At 43.4% G+C, this 14,543-nt stretch overlaps 2 pseudogenes; both read right to left on the reverse strand.

The window, feature by feature from the left end:
* Positions 1-2,259: 2,259 nt before the first annotated feature.
* On the reverse strand, positions 2,260-3,027 carry LOC140561736 (hatching enzyme 1.2 pseudogene; annotated as a pseudogene).
* A 5,367-nt stretch (positions 3,028-8,394) lies between these two features.
* Positions 8,395-9,162, reverse strand: LOC140561737 (hatching enzyme 1.2 pseudogene; annotated as a pseudogene).
* Positions 9,163-14,543: the final 5,381 nt, after the last annotated feature.

Raw genomic sequence — 14,543 nt, forward strand, 5'->3', positions numbered from 1 at the left:
AACATGCACCAGAGGAAGTGAAGGAAGGAGTTGTCTCAGGAGATTAGAAAGAAAATTAAAGACAAGCATGTTAAAGGTAAAGGTTATAAGATCATCTCCAATCAACTTGATGTTCCTGTGACTACAGTTGCACATATCATTCAGAAATTTAAGATCAGTGGTACTGTAGCCAACCTCTGTGGCATGGCCGCAGGAGGAAAATCGATGACAAATCAAAGAGACAGATAATACGAATGGTAACAAAAGAGCCCAGAAAAACTTCTTCTAAAGAGATTAAAGGTAAACTTCAAGCTCAAGGAACATCAGTGTCCGATCGCACCAGCCGTCGTTGTTTGAGCCAAAGTGGACTGCATGGGAGACGACCAAGGAGGACACCATTGTTGAAAACAAATCATAAAAAACCAGACTGAAATTTGCCAAACTGCATGTTGACAAGCCCCAATGCTTCTGGGAGAATGTTCTATGGACAGATGAAACTTTTTGCCAAGGCACATCAGCTCTATGTTCACAGATGGAAAAATGAAGCAGATCAAGAAGAGAACACTGTCCCTACTGTGAAACATGGAGGAGGCTCTGTTATGTTCTGGGGCTGCTTTGCTGCATCTGGTACAGGGTATCTTGAATCTGTGCAGGGTACAATGAAATCTCAAGACTATTAAGGGATTCTAGAGAGAAATGTGCTGCCCAGTGTCAGAAAGCTTGGTCTCAGTCACAGGTCATGGGTCTTGCAACAGGATAAAGACCCAAAATACACAGCTAAAAAACACCCAAGGTTGGCTAAGAGGAAAACAATGGACCATTCTGCAGTGGCCTTCTATGAGCCCTGACCTAAATCCTATTGAGCATCTTTGGAAGGAGCTGAAACATGCCATCTGGAAAAGGGATCCTTCAAACCTGAGACAACTGGAGCAGTTTGCTCATGAGGAGTGGGCCAAAATACCTGCTGAGAGGTGCAGAAGTCTCATTGACCATTACAGGAATCGTTTGAGCTGCTTTTGGAGAACCATCTCTTGGTTAACCTGGAGAGGTCAGAATTTTTCTAGGGTTTGTGGTCTCCAAAGGTAGTCTGGCCATTGATCCAGCTAAACTGAAAGCAGTGGCAGAGTGGCCGTGCCCAACATCCCTCCATTTAGTCCAGCATTTTCTGGGGTTTGTGAATTTTTACCTTCGGTTTATCAGGTTCAGCTGCTGCACCTCTCACTGCGCTGACACACAAGCAGCCTGGCCCCTTCCCATGGACCATCGAAGGCCAGAAGTCATTCGAGGAGCTCAAACGCAGGTTGACCAGTGCACTTGTCTTACACCTCCCAGATCCTGACCTCCTCTTTTTTGTAGAGGTAGATGCCTCTGAGATCTGGATAGGTGCTGTCCTGTCCGAAAGATCAGGTGAGAACCAAAAGCTGAGGTATTTAGGTATTTAGGGTCTGAGGTTAACTCTTAGGCTAAGTTAGTTACATTACAGGCACTTAAAAGGTTTGCCTCTTATCCAGAGCGAAGTGCTTCACTGTTTACTTAGAAATACCCTTGGCTAGTTTATATAGACTAGGATCCAAAAGATACCTCTAAGCCCAGATATTACTAAATCCAAAAGTCAGTATGGAGACCACAATACTCAACACTTAGGCCCTCAGTTTGCATTTGAAGACAGCAAGCAACTCTGCCGTTCGGACACCCAGGGAAAGTTTGTTCCACCTCTCCAGCCAGGATGCTTCCATGGATCTTAAGGGATGATGGGTCAAGTGCGTGTGGTGAAATGTGAAACATATTTTGTTTATATTCAATTAATGATCATTATGTTATTTCAGATCATCATTTCTTTCAATCCTATCAGTTGTGTTTAACTACATCAAAGTCACATTTTACTCCATGTTGATCTGTGCTCCACTGTCCCCTGACCTTGGTTTTCTTCAAGCATCTGAGCACAAAGTCCTTTGTTAAATGGTAAGATGATCTTAATGTTAGAAGGATTCTGGGATGTTCAGTCAGGTGTAATATTGGAATGCATATTACAGACTCTTGGAATCAAGTAAATTAGAAACTAATTAGTTCTGTAAATAGACTGTGTGAATATAGTACTTCCCTGGCACTATATTATGCAGCTAGTGGATACGGGGTAAAGTAAGAATGGGAGTATGTTAGTAAAACACAAGATACTTATTTGTTTGCTTTGACTTTGTTTATTTCACAATGATGACACATCAGAGCATCACAAGATCAAGATGTGAGCAGTTGTAAATGTGTCACAGTAGGATGTGTATTTCAGCACTTGTAGAGAGTGTTGATCCTCAGGATGTCGATGGCGGACAGGTCCACTCTTTGCCCGATTTTCACTGATGCATCAGGAATAGGAGTGATGCTGTCCAGCCCATTGATGGAGAAAGCCGTTTTCCCGTAGTGCATCACGGAGGAGTAGTCGTACGGTGTGTTGAGGTTGTTGGTGTTCTCCTTGTTGAAATTGTACTGCATTGCAGGGTCGATGTTCTCCCAGTTGATCCTGACATAGCGGTCACGGTCGCTCCTGGTCTGCTCGTGGTAGAAACCCAGAGCGTGGTTCAGCTCATGCTGGACAATGCCATGGTACACGCAGCCGTTCCTGTTGAGGGAGACCACCTGCTTACCACCTGATCTGCCCACTGGAGAGTAGCACCCATCTCTGTTCTCAATGCTGAGGTAGTCGGTTTCAGTGGTTCTGGCCACAAAGCGAATGCAGGTTTTGCTGTGGAAGGTTGCCATGGCGCCAGCGATTACAGATCGCTCAGAGAAGGAGAAGTCAGCGCTCACTGTGTAAGGCACCTGCACTGGACCAGTTGAGGACTTCTTCCAAAAGCAGTTGTTGTCAGGGCAGACCTGAGCGTTCCTGGTTCTTGACAAGACGATGTCTCCCTCCACCAGCAGTTCACTGGATCTGTTGTTGGTGGTCAGAATTCTTTCTGTGATGTCCACAAACTGAGGCTCCATGAGGGGGACAGCCTGGGACAGACCGAGCATCAGCAGGGCTAGAATGGAGAAAGAGGCTGTGGGCTCCATGTTGCTTCAGTCAGTGGAGATGATCTGGATGCTCCTTCACTCTTGCTCAGTGTCTGAACCCAGTCATACCTGGCCTTTTATACTCATGGACACACATCGGTGTGGCTGTCTGAGGATTAAAGCTAAGCTCTGTCCGCTGTCCTTTGTGTGGAACTAAAGGGAGGGACCCTCTGAGCTCAGGGTACTGATTTGAAGTTGTTTTCTCTCTACAAAAATGAGAATCTTCTCTCTAATTATCGCTGATTTCTCCTCTTCCACATTACTGATCACCTCTTGTGTTCCTCAGGGTTCTGTTTTAGGCCCTATTCATTTGTCTTTATATACAAACCATTGGAATTCCATGTAGGTATTTCTTATGAATGTTATGCTGATGCAAATTTGTTGATACTGTTTAAACTGAGTGCTAATCCCTGACACAATTCATAGGTCTAATGTGTGTAACTAAAGGGAGGGGAGAGTGAGGTAATACGAGCCATTTTTCTTAAGGTGATCCAACAACCTTAAGTAAAACGAATGCATACAATGCAAGTTCAGAATGTGTGGCATCAATTAAAACCTTAGCAAGTCAAGTCAAGTCAAGTCAAATTTATTTGTATAGCGCTTTTTACAACTGTTGTCGTCACAAAGCAGCTTTACATAATTAGTACTTAATAAATAACAGAGACAGAGAAGAAAGAAGGAATAACATGAAGCGTCAAAGACCCCCGTGAGCAAGCCAACGGCGACAGTGGCAAGGAAAAACTCCCTCAGAGCTGGAGGAAGAAACCTTGGGAGGAACCAAGGCTCACAAGGGGGACCCATCCTCCTCTGGCCAGACTGTTTTAAACATTAATGATAAAAATTACCCGCCACCACCCATGGCTCACCCGCCAGCTGCTGCTGCCTGTTTGGTGGCCGTGCTGAAACCTAGATGGACTCGTGCCTGTCTGACACTATTAATATTGCCACTATTAACTTTCTGTTGTATCTGCTTTGGGGGGGGACCCGCTGGCCGGACTGGTAGGTGGCAGCTGGTTAGATGCAGGTAGAGGGGACCTCAGCGGGCAATCTTCCTGCAGATCGGGCTGGGTGGCCATTTACTCGGGGAAGGTAAAGAGAGAGAAGTTAGTTCTAAGAGGAATTTTATGGAGTGCAGAGACTGTTGAGAATCAGCATCTGGGTATGTCTGACGACTCCGGCAGGTCTGATTATCACAGCATAATTAAAAGGAGAGAGCCAGAAGGTAACACGGACACGGGCGTACCCTGAGAACACCAGCATCTATCTGCTCCACCGTCAACAAACCTGAGTGATCGCGTGTAAGCAGCGAGACGACAGCTCCAGCATCTCAGTGTACTACAATTCCCTGGGTCCGCGAACCCCTGGACCTGCAGCCCTTATCTAAGAAACATTAATTACCAAAAGCTAAACTAAACATATAAGTTTTCAGCTTAGATTTAAAGATTAAGACTGTGTCTGAGTCCCGAACATTATCTGGAAGGTTATTCCAGAGCTGGGGGGCTTTATAAGAAAAGGCTCTTCCCCCTGCTGAGGTTTTCTGAATTTTGGGAACGCGTAAGAGGCCAGCACCCTGAGATCTAAGTAGTCTTGATGGTCTCAGGAGCGAGGCCATGTAGGGCTTTATATGTTAATAAAAGAATTTTGTATTCGATACGGAATTTAACTGGGAGCCAATGAAGTGCTGATAGAACTGGACTGATATGGTCAAATTTTCTAGTTTTAGTAAGGACCCTGGCTGCAGCATTTTGCACCAGCTGAAGTTTATTGAGGTTCCTGCTGGAACAACCTGACAGTAGTGCATTACAGTAATCTAGCCTTGAGGTAATAAAAGCATGTACTAGCTTTTCTGCGTCTTGTAGTGATAAGGAGTTTCTTAGTTTGGAGATGTTCCTAAGCTGCATAAAGGCTGTTCTACTAATATTAGCTATATGTTGCTCAAATGATAAATCTGAGTCAAATGTGACGCCAAGATTTTTAGCTGCTAAACCAGGAATGATAGAAGAATCAGCCAAGTCTAACATTAAGTCTGATAGTTTATTTCTAGAGTCTTTTGGACCTAAAAGGAGAACTTCGGTTTTGTCACTGTTGAGGAGAAGGAAGTTATGTGACATCCAGAGTTTTATATCCTTTACACAGTCCTCCATTTTCTGTAGTCTAAATTTATCGTCAGGTTTGGCTGATATATAGAGCTGTGTGTCATCTGCATAGAAATGGAAATTAACGCCATGTCTGCTTATAACTGAGCCCAGTGGTAACATGTATAGTATAAATAATAGTGGTCCTAAAATGGAGCCTTGCGGAACTCCATATCTTAGCAGTGTCCCTAACTCAAACTGACATCAAAATACAGGGTCCCAGAAAAAAAAGGTTCTAGTGGCTCAACTTTCCCCATTAAATAAGGTGAATAGGCCCAAAATAGTTAAAGTACTTCTTCTGGGGTTGAAGCAGCTGACAGGGTAAGTTCAGCTATCTGACAAAACTCTTACTAACTATGTATTAACCAGATCTAATTCCACTAATAACTGAAAAATAACCAAGTCTCATTCTGAACTTATTTCAGAGAAATGGCTCGGGTATGAAGCACAGATGAAGCAGAGACGTTGGGTGCTTGTGTGGTTCTGAGGTTAGCTCCTAGGCTAAAGTCTTACCTGACAGCTATACAAGCACCAAACACATCTACTTCTTCACTGGAGCCAAATAAGTGAGTTTTCTCTTCAGAAAATGGTAAAGAGATGTTTGGGTGAATGTATTATACACACGTGGACAAAATTGTTGGTACCCCTCGGTTAATGAAAGAAAAACCCACAATGGTCACAGAAATAACTTGAATCTGACAAAAGTAATAATACATAAAAATTCTATGAAAATGAACAAATGAAAATCCGACATTGATTTTGAACCATGCTTCAACATAATTATTTAAAAAAGTAAACTCATTAAACAGGCTTGGACAAAAATGATGGTACCCCTGAAAAATATGTGACCAAAGGGAGATGTCAAATCAAGGTGTGTCCACTAATTAGCATCACAGGTGTCTACAATCTTGTAATCAGTCAGTGGGCCTATATATAGAGCTACAGGTAGTCACTGTGCTGTTTGGTGACATGGTGTGTACCACACTCAACATGCACCAGAGGAAGTGAAGGAAGGAGTTGTCTCAGGAGATTAGAAAGAAAATTAAAGACAAGCATGTTAAAGGTAAAGGTTATAAGATCATCTCCAATCAACTTGATGTTCCTGTGACTACAGTTGCACATATCATTCAGAAATTTAAGATCAGTGGTACTGTAGCCAACCTCTGTGGCATGGCCGCAGGAGGAAAATCGATGACAAATCAAAGAGACAGATAATACGAATGGTAACAAAAGAGCCCAGAAAAACTTCTTCTAAAGAGATTAAAGGTGAACTTCAAGCTCAAGGAACATCAGTGTCCGATCGCACCAGCCGTCGTTGTTTGAGCCAAAGTGGACTGCATGGGAGACGACCAAGGAGGACACCATTGTTGAAAACAAATCATAAAAAACCAGACTGAAATTTGCCAAACTGCATGTTGACAAGCCCCAATGCTTCTGGGAGAATGTTCTATGGACAGATGAAACTTTTTGCCAAGGCACATCAGCTCTATGTTCACAGATGGAAAAATGAAGCAGATCAAGAAGAGAACACTGTCCCTACTGTGAAACATGGAGGAGGCTCTGTTATGTTCTGGGGCTGCTTTGCTGCATCTGGTACAGGGTATCTTGAATCTGTGCAGGGTACAATGAAATCTCAAGACTATTAAGGGATTCTAGAGAGAAATGTGCTGCCCAGTGTCAGAAAGCTTGGTCTCAGTCACAGGTCATGGGTCTTGCAACAGGATAAAGACCCAAAATACACAGCTAAAAAACACCCAAGGTTGGCTAAGAGGAAAACAATGGACCATTCTGCAGTGGCCTTCTATGAGCCCTGACCTAAATCCTATTGAGCATCTTTGGAAGGAGCTGGAAAAGGGATCCTTCAAACCTGAGACAACTGGAGCAGTTTGCTCATGAGGAGTGGGCCAAAATACCTGCTGAGAGGTGCAGAAGTCTCATTGACCATTACAGGAATCGTTTGAGCTGCTTTTGGAGAACCATCTCTTGGTTAACCTGGAGAGGTCAGAATTTTTCTAGGGTTTGTGGTCTCCAAAGGTAGTCTGGCCATTGATCCAGCTAAACTGAAAGCAGTGGCAGAGTGGCCGTGCCCAACATCCCTCCATTTAGTCCAGCATTTTCTGGGGTTTGTGAATTTTTACCTTCGGTTTATCAGGTTCAGCTGCTGCACCTCTCACTGCGCTGACACACAAGCAGCCTGGCCCCTTCCCATGGACCATCGAAGGCCAGAAGTCATTCGAGGAGCTCAAACGCAGGTTGACCAGTGCACTTGTCTTACACCTCCCAGATCCTGACCTCCTCTTTTTTGTAGAGGTAGATGCCTCTGAGATCTGGATAGGTGCTGTCCTGTCCGAAAGATCAGGTGAGAACCAAAAGCTGAGGTATTTAGGTATTTAGGGTCTGAGGTTAACTCTTAGGCTAAGTTAGTTACATTACAGGCACTTAAAAGGTTTGCCTCTTATCCAGAGCGAAGTGCTTCACTGTTTACTTAGAAATACCCTTGGCTAGTTTATATAGACTAGGATCCAAAAGATACCTCTAAGCCCAGATATTACTAAATCCAAAAGTCAGTATGGAGACCACAATACTCAACACTTAGGCCCTCAGTTTGCATTTGAAGACAGCAAGCAACTCTGCCGTTCGGACACCCAGGGAAAGTTTGTTCCACCTCTCCAGCCAGGATGCTTCCATGGATCTTAAGGGATGATGGGTCAAGTGCGTGTGGTGAAATGTGAAACATATTTTGTTTATATTCAATTAATGATCATTATGTTATTTCAGATCATCATTTCTTTCAATCCTATCAGTTGTGTTTAACTACATCAAAGTCACATTTTACTCCATGTTGATCTGTGCTCCACTGTCCCCTGACCTTGGTTTTCTTCAAGCATCTGAGCACAAAGTCCTTTGTTAAATGGTAAGATGATCTTAATGTTAGAAGGATTCTGGGATGTTCAGTCAGGTGTAATATTGGAATGCATATTACAGACTCTTGGAATCAAGTAAATTAGAAACTAATTAGTTCTGTAAATAGACTGTGTGAATATAGTACTTCCCTGGCACTATATTATGCAGCTAGTGGATACGGGGTAAAGTAAGAATGGGAGTATGTTAGTAAAACACAAGATACTTATTTGTTTGCTTTGACTTTGTTTATTTCACAATGATGACACATCAGAGCATCACAAGATCAAGATGTGAGCAGTTGTAAATGTGTCACAGTAGGATGTGTATTTCAGCACTTGTAGAGAGTGTTGATCCTCAGGATGTCGATGGCGGACAGGTCCACTCTTTGCCCGATTTTCACTGATGCATCAGGAATAGGAGTGATGCTGTCCAGCCCATTGATGGAGAAAGCCGTTTTCCCGTAGTGCATCACGGAGGAGTAGTCGTACGGTGTGTTGAGGTTGTTGGTGTTCTCCTTGTTGAAATTGTACTGCATTGCAGGGTCGATGTTCTCCCAGTTGATCCTGACATAGCGGTCACGGTCGCTCCTGGTCTGCTCGTGGTAGAAACCCAGAGCGTGGTTCAGCTCATGCTGGACAATGCCATGGTACACGCAGCCGTTCCTGTTGAGGGAGACCACCTGCTTACCACCTGATCTGCCCACTGGAGAGTAGCACCCATCTCTGTTCTCAATGCTGAGGTAGTCGGTTTCAGTGGTTCTGGCCACAAAGCGAATGCAGGTTTTGCTGTGGAAGGTTGCCATGGCGCCAGCGATTACAGATCGCTCAGAGAAGGAGAAGTCAGCGCTCACTGTGTAAGGCACCTGCACTGGACCAGTTGAGGACTTCTTCCAAAAGCAGTTGTTGTCAGGGCAGACCTGAGCGTTCCTGGTTCTTGACAAGACGATGTCTCCCTCCACCAGCAGTTCACTGGATCTGTTGTTGGTGGTCAGAATTCTTTCTGTGATGTCCACAAACTGAGGCTCCATGAGGGGGACAGCCTGGGACAGACCGAGCATCAGCAGGGCTAGAATGGAGAAAGAGGCTGTGGGCTCCATGTTGCTTCAGTCAGTGGAGATGATCTGGATGCTCCTTCACTCTTGCTCAGTGTCTGAACCCAGTCATACCTGGCCTTTTATACTCATGGACACACATCGGTGTGGCTGTCTGAGGATTAAAGCTAAGCTCTGTCCGCTGTCCTTTGTGTGGAACTAAAGGGAGGGACCCTCTGAGCTCAGGGTACTGATTTGAAGTTGTTTTCTCTCTACAAAAATGAGAATCTTCTCTCTAATTATCGCTGATTTCTCCTCTTCCACATTACTGATCACCTCTTGTGTTCCTCAGGGTTCTGTTTTAGGCCCTATTCATTTGTCTTTATATACAAACCATTGGAATTCCATGTAGGTATTTCTTATGAATGTTATGCTGATGCAAATTTGTTGATACTGTTTAAACTGAGTGCTAATCCCTGACACAATTCATAGGTCTAATGTGTGTAACTAAAGGGAGGGGAGAGTGAGGTAATACGAGCCATTTTTCTTAAGGTGATCCAACAACCTTAAGTAAAACGAATGCATACAATGCAAGTTCAGAATGTGTGGCATCAATTAAAACCTTAGCAAGTCAAGTCAAGTCAAGTCAAATTTATTTGTATAGCGCTTTTTACAACTGTTGTCGTCACAAAGCAGCTTTACATAATTAGTACTTAATAAATAACAGAGACAGAGAAGAAAGAAGGAATAACATGAAGCGTCAAAGACCCCCGTGAGCAAGCCAACGGCGACAGTGGCAAGGAAAAACTCCCTCAGAGCTGGAGGAAGAAACCTTGGGAGGAACCAAGGCTCACAAGGGGGACCCATCCTCCTCTGGCCAGACTGTTTTAAACATTAATGATAAAAATTACCCGCCACCACCCATGGCTCACCCGCCAGCTGCTGCTGCCTGTTTGGTGGCCGTGCTGAAACCTAGATGGACTCGTGCCTGTCTGACACTATTAATATTGCCACTATTAACTTTCTGTTGTATCTGCTTTGGGGGGGGACCCGCTGGCCGGACTGGTAGGTGGCAGCTGGTTAGATGCAGGTAGAGGGGACCTCAGCGGGCAATCTTCCTGCAGATCGGGCTGGGTGGCCATTTACTCGGGGAAGGTAAAGAGAGAGAAGTTAGTTCTAAGAGGAATTTTATGGAGTGCAGAGACTGTTGAGAATCAGCATCTGGGTATGTCTGACGACTCCGGCAGGTCTGATTATCACAGCATAATTAAAAGGAGAGAGCCAGAAGGTAACACGGACACGGGCGTACCCTGAGAACACCAGCATCTATCTGCTCCACCGTCAACAAACCTGAGTGATCGCGTGTAAGCAGCGAGACGACAGCTCCAGCATCTCAGTGTACTACAATTCCCTGGGTCCGCGAACCCCTGGACCTGCAGCCCTTATCTAAGAAACATTAATTACCAAAAGCTAAACTAAACATATAAGTTTTCAGCTTAGATTTAAAGATTAAGACTGTGTCTGAGTCCCGAACATTATCTGGAAGGTTATTCCAGAGCTGGGGGGCTTTATAAGAAAAGGCTCTTCCCCCTGCTGAGGTTTTCTGAATTTTGGGAACGCGTAAGAGGCCAGCACCCTGAGATCTAAGTAGTCTTGATGGTCTCAGGAGCGAGGCCATGTAGGGCTTTATATGTTAATAAAAGAATTTTGTATTCGATACGGAATTTAACTGGGAGCCAATGAAGTGCTGATAGAACTGGACTGATATGGTCAAATTTTCTAGTTTTAGTAAGGACCCTGGCTGCAGCATTTTGCACCAGCTGAAGTTTATTGAGGTTCCTGCTGGAACAACCTGACAGTAGTGCATTACAGTAATCTAGCCTTGAGGTAATAAAAGCATGTACTAGCTTTTCTGCGTCTTGTAGTGATAAGGAGTTTCTTAGTTTGGAGATGTTCCTAAGCTGCATAAAGGCTGTTCTACTAATATTAGCTATATGTTGCTCAAATGATAAATCTGAGTCAAATGTGACGCCAAGATTTTTAGCTGCTAAACCAGGAATGATAGAAGAATCAGCCAAGTCTAACATTAAGTCTGATAGTTTATTTCTAGAGTCTTTTGGACCTAAAAGGAGAACTTCGGTTTTGTCACTGTTGAGGAGAAGGAAGTTATGTGACATCCAGAGTTTTATATCCTTTACACAGTCCTCCATTTTCTGTAGTCTAAATTTATCGTCAGGTTTGGCTGATATATAGAGCTGTGTGTCATCTGCATAGAAATGGAAATTAACGCCATGTCTGCTTATAACTGAGCCCAGTGGTAACATGTATAGTATAAATAATAGTGGTCCTAAAATGGAGCCTTGCGGAACTCCATATCTTAGCAGTGTCCCTAACTCAAACTGACATCAAAATACAGGGTCCCAGAAAAAAAAGGTTCTAGTGGCTCAACTTTCCCCATTAAATAAGGTGAATAGGCCCAAAATAGTTAAAGTACTTCTTCTGGGGTTGAAGCAGCTGACAGGTTAAGTTCAGCTATCTGACAAAACTCTTACTAACTATGTATTAACCAGATCTAATTCCACTAATAACTGAAAAATAACCAAGTCTCATTCTGAACTTATTTCAGAGAAATGGCTCGGGTATGAAGCACAGATGAAGCAGAGACGTTGGGTGCTTGTGTGGTTCTGAGGTTAGCTCCTAGGCTAAAGTCTTACCTGACAGCTATACAAGCACCAAACACATCTACTTCTTCACTGGAGCCAAATAAGTGAGTTTTCTCTTCAGAAAATGGTAAAGAGATGTTTGGGTGAATGTATTATACACACGTGGACAAAATTGTTGGTACCCCTCGGTTAATGAAAGAAAAACCCACAATGGTCACAGAAATAACTTGAATCTGACAAAAGTAATAATACATAAAAATTCTATGAAAATGAACAAATGAAAATCCGACATTGATTTTGAACCATGCTTCAACATAATTATTTAAAAAAGTAAACTCATTAAACAGGCTTGGACAAAAATGATGGTACCCCTGAAAAATATGTGACCAAAGGGAGATGTCAAATCAAGGTGTGTCCACTAATTAGCATCACAGGTGTCTACAATCTTGTAATCAGTCAGTGGGCCTATATATAGAGCTACAGGTAGTCACTGTGCTGTTTGGTGACATGGTGTGTACCACACTCAACATGCACCAGAGGAAGTGAAGGAAGGAGTTGTCTCAGGAGATTAGAAAGAAAATTAAAGACAAGCATGTTAAAGGTAAAGGTTATAAGATCATCTCCAATCAACTTGATGTTCCTGTGACTACAGTTGCACATATCATTCAGAAATTTAAGATCAGTGGTACTGTAGCCAACCTCTGTGGCATGGCCGCAGGAGGAAAATCGATGACAAATCAAAGAGACAGATAATACGAATGGTAACAAAAGAGCCCAGAAAAACTTCTTCTAAAGAGATTAAAGGTGAACTTCAAGCTCAAGGAACATCAGTGTCCGATCGCACCAGCCGTCGTTGTTTGAGCCAAAGTGGACTGCATGGGAGACGACCAAGGAGGACACCATTGTTGAAAACAAATCATAAAAAAACAGACTGAAATTTGCCAAACTGCATGTTGACAAGCCCCAATGCTTCTGGGAGAATGTTCTATGGACAGATGAAACTTTTTGCCAAGGCACATCAGCTCTATGTTCACAGATGGAAAAATGAAGCAGATCAAGAAGAGAACACTGTCCCTACTGTGAAACATGGAGGAGGCTCTGTTATGTTCTGGGGCTGCTTTGCTGCATCTGGTACAGGGTATCTTGAATCTGTGCAGGGTACAATGAAATCTCAAGACTATTAAGGGATTCTAGAGAGAAATGTGCTGCCCAGTGTCAGAAAGCTTGGTCTCAGTCACAGGTCATGGGTCTTGCAACAGGATAAAGACCCAAAATACACAGCTAAAAAACACCCAAGGTTGGCTAAGAGGAAAACAATGGACCATTCTGCAGTGGCCTTCTATGAGCCCTGACCTAAATCCTATTGAGCATCTTTGGAAGGAGCTGAAACATGCCGTCTGGAAAAGGGATCCTTCAAACCTGAGACAACTGGAGCAGTTTGCTCATGAGGAGTGGGCCAAAATACCTGCTGAGAGGTGCAGAAGTCTCATTGACCATTACAGGAATCGTTTGAGCTGCTTTTGGAGAACCATCTCTTGGTTAACCTGGAGAGGTCAGAATTTTTCTAGGGTTTGTGGTCTCCAAAGGGAGTCTGGCCATTGATCCAGCTAAACTGAAAGCAGTGGCAGAGTGGCCGTGCCCAACATCCCTCCATTTAGTCCAGCATTTTCTGGGGTTTGTGAATTTTTACCTTCGGTTTATCAGGTTCAGCTGCTGCACCTCTCACTGCGCTGACACACAAGCAGCCTGGCCCCTTCCCATGGACCATCGAAGGCCAGAAGTCATTCGAGGAGCTCAAACGCAGGTTGACCAGTGCACTTGTCTTACACCTCCCAGATCCTGACCTCCTCTTTTTTGTAGAGGTAGATGCCTCTGAGATCTGGATAGGTGCTGTCCTGTCCGAAAGATCAGGTGAGAACCAAAAGCTGAGGTATTTAGGTATTTAGGGTCTGAGGTTAACTCTTAGGCTAAGTTAGTTACATTACAGGCACTTAAAAGGTTTGCCTCTTATCCAGAGCGAAGTGCTTCACTGTTTACTCAGAAATACCCTTGGCTAGTTTATATAGACTAGGATCCAAAAGATACCTCTAAGCCCAGATATTACTAAATCCAAAAGTCAGTATGGAGACCACAATACTCAACACTTAGGCCCTCAGTTTGCATTTGAAGACAGCAAGCAACTCTGCCGTTCGGACACCCAGGGAAAGTTTGTTCCACCTCTCCAGCCAGGATGCTTCCATGGATCTTAAGGGATGATGGGTCAAGTGCGTGTGGTGAAATGTGAAACATATTTTGTTTATATTCAATTAATGATCATTATGTTATTTCAGATCATCATTTCTTTCAATCCTATCAGTTGTGTTTAACTACATCAAAGTCACATTTTACTCCATGTTGATCTGTGCTCCACTGTCCCCTGACCTTGGTTTTCTTCAAGCATCTGAGCACAAAGTCCTTTGTTAAATGGTAAGATGATCTTAATGTTAGAAGGATTCTGGGATGTTCAGTCAGGTGTAATATTGGAATGCATATTACAGACTCTTGGAATCAAGTAAATTAGAAACTAATTAGTTCTGTAAATAGACTGTGTGAATATAGTACTTCCCTGGCACTATATTATGCAGCTAGTGGATACGGGGTAAAGTAAGAATGGGAGTATGTTAGTAAAACACAAGATACTTATTTGTTTGCTTTGACTTTGTTTATTTCACAATGATGACACATCAGAGCATCACAAGATCAAGATGTGAGCAGTTGTAAATGTGTCACAGTAGGATGTGTATT

This window comes from Salminus brasiliensis, chromosome 9 (assembly GCF_030463535.1).
Source record: "Salminus brasiliensis chromosome 9, fSalBra1.hap2, whole genome shotgun sequence".
NCBI lineage: Eukaryota > Metazoa > Chordata > Actinopteri > Characiformes > Bryconidae > Salminus > Salminus brasiliensis.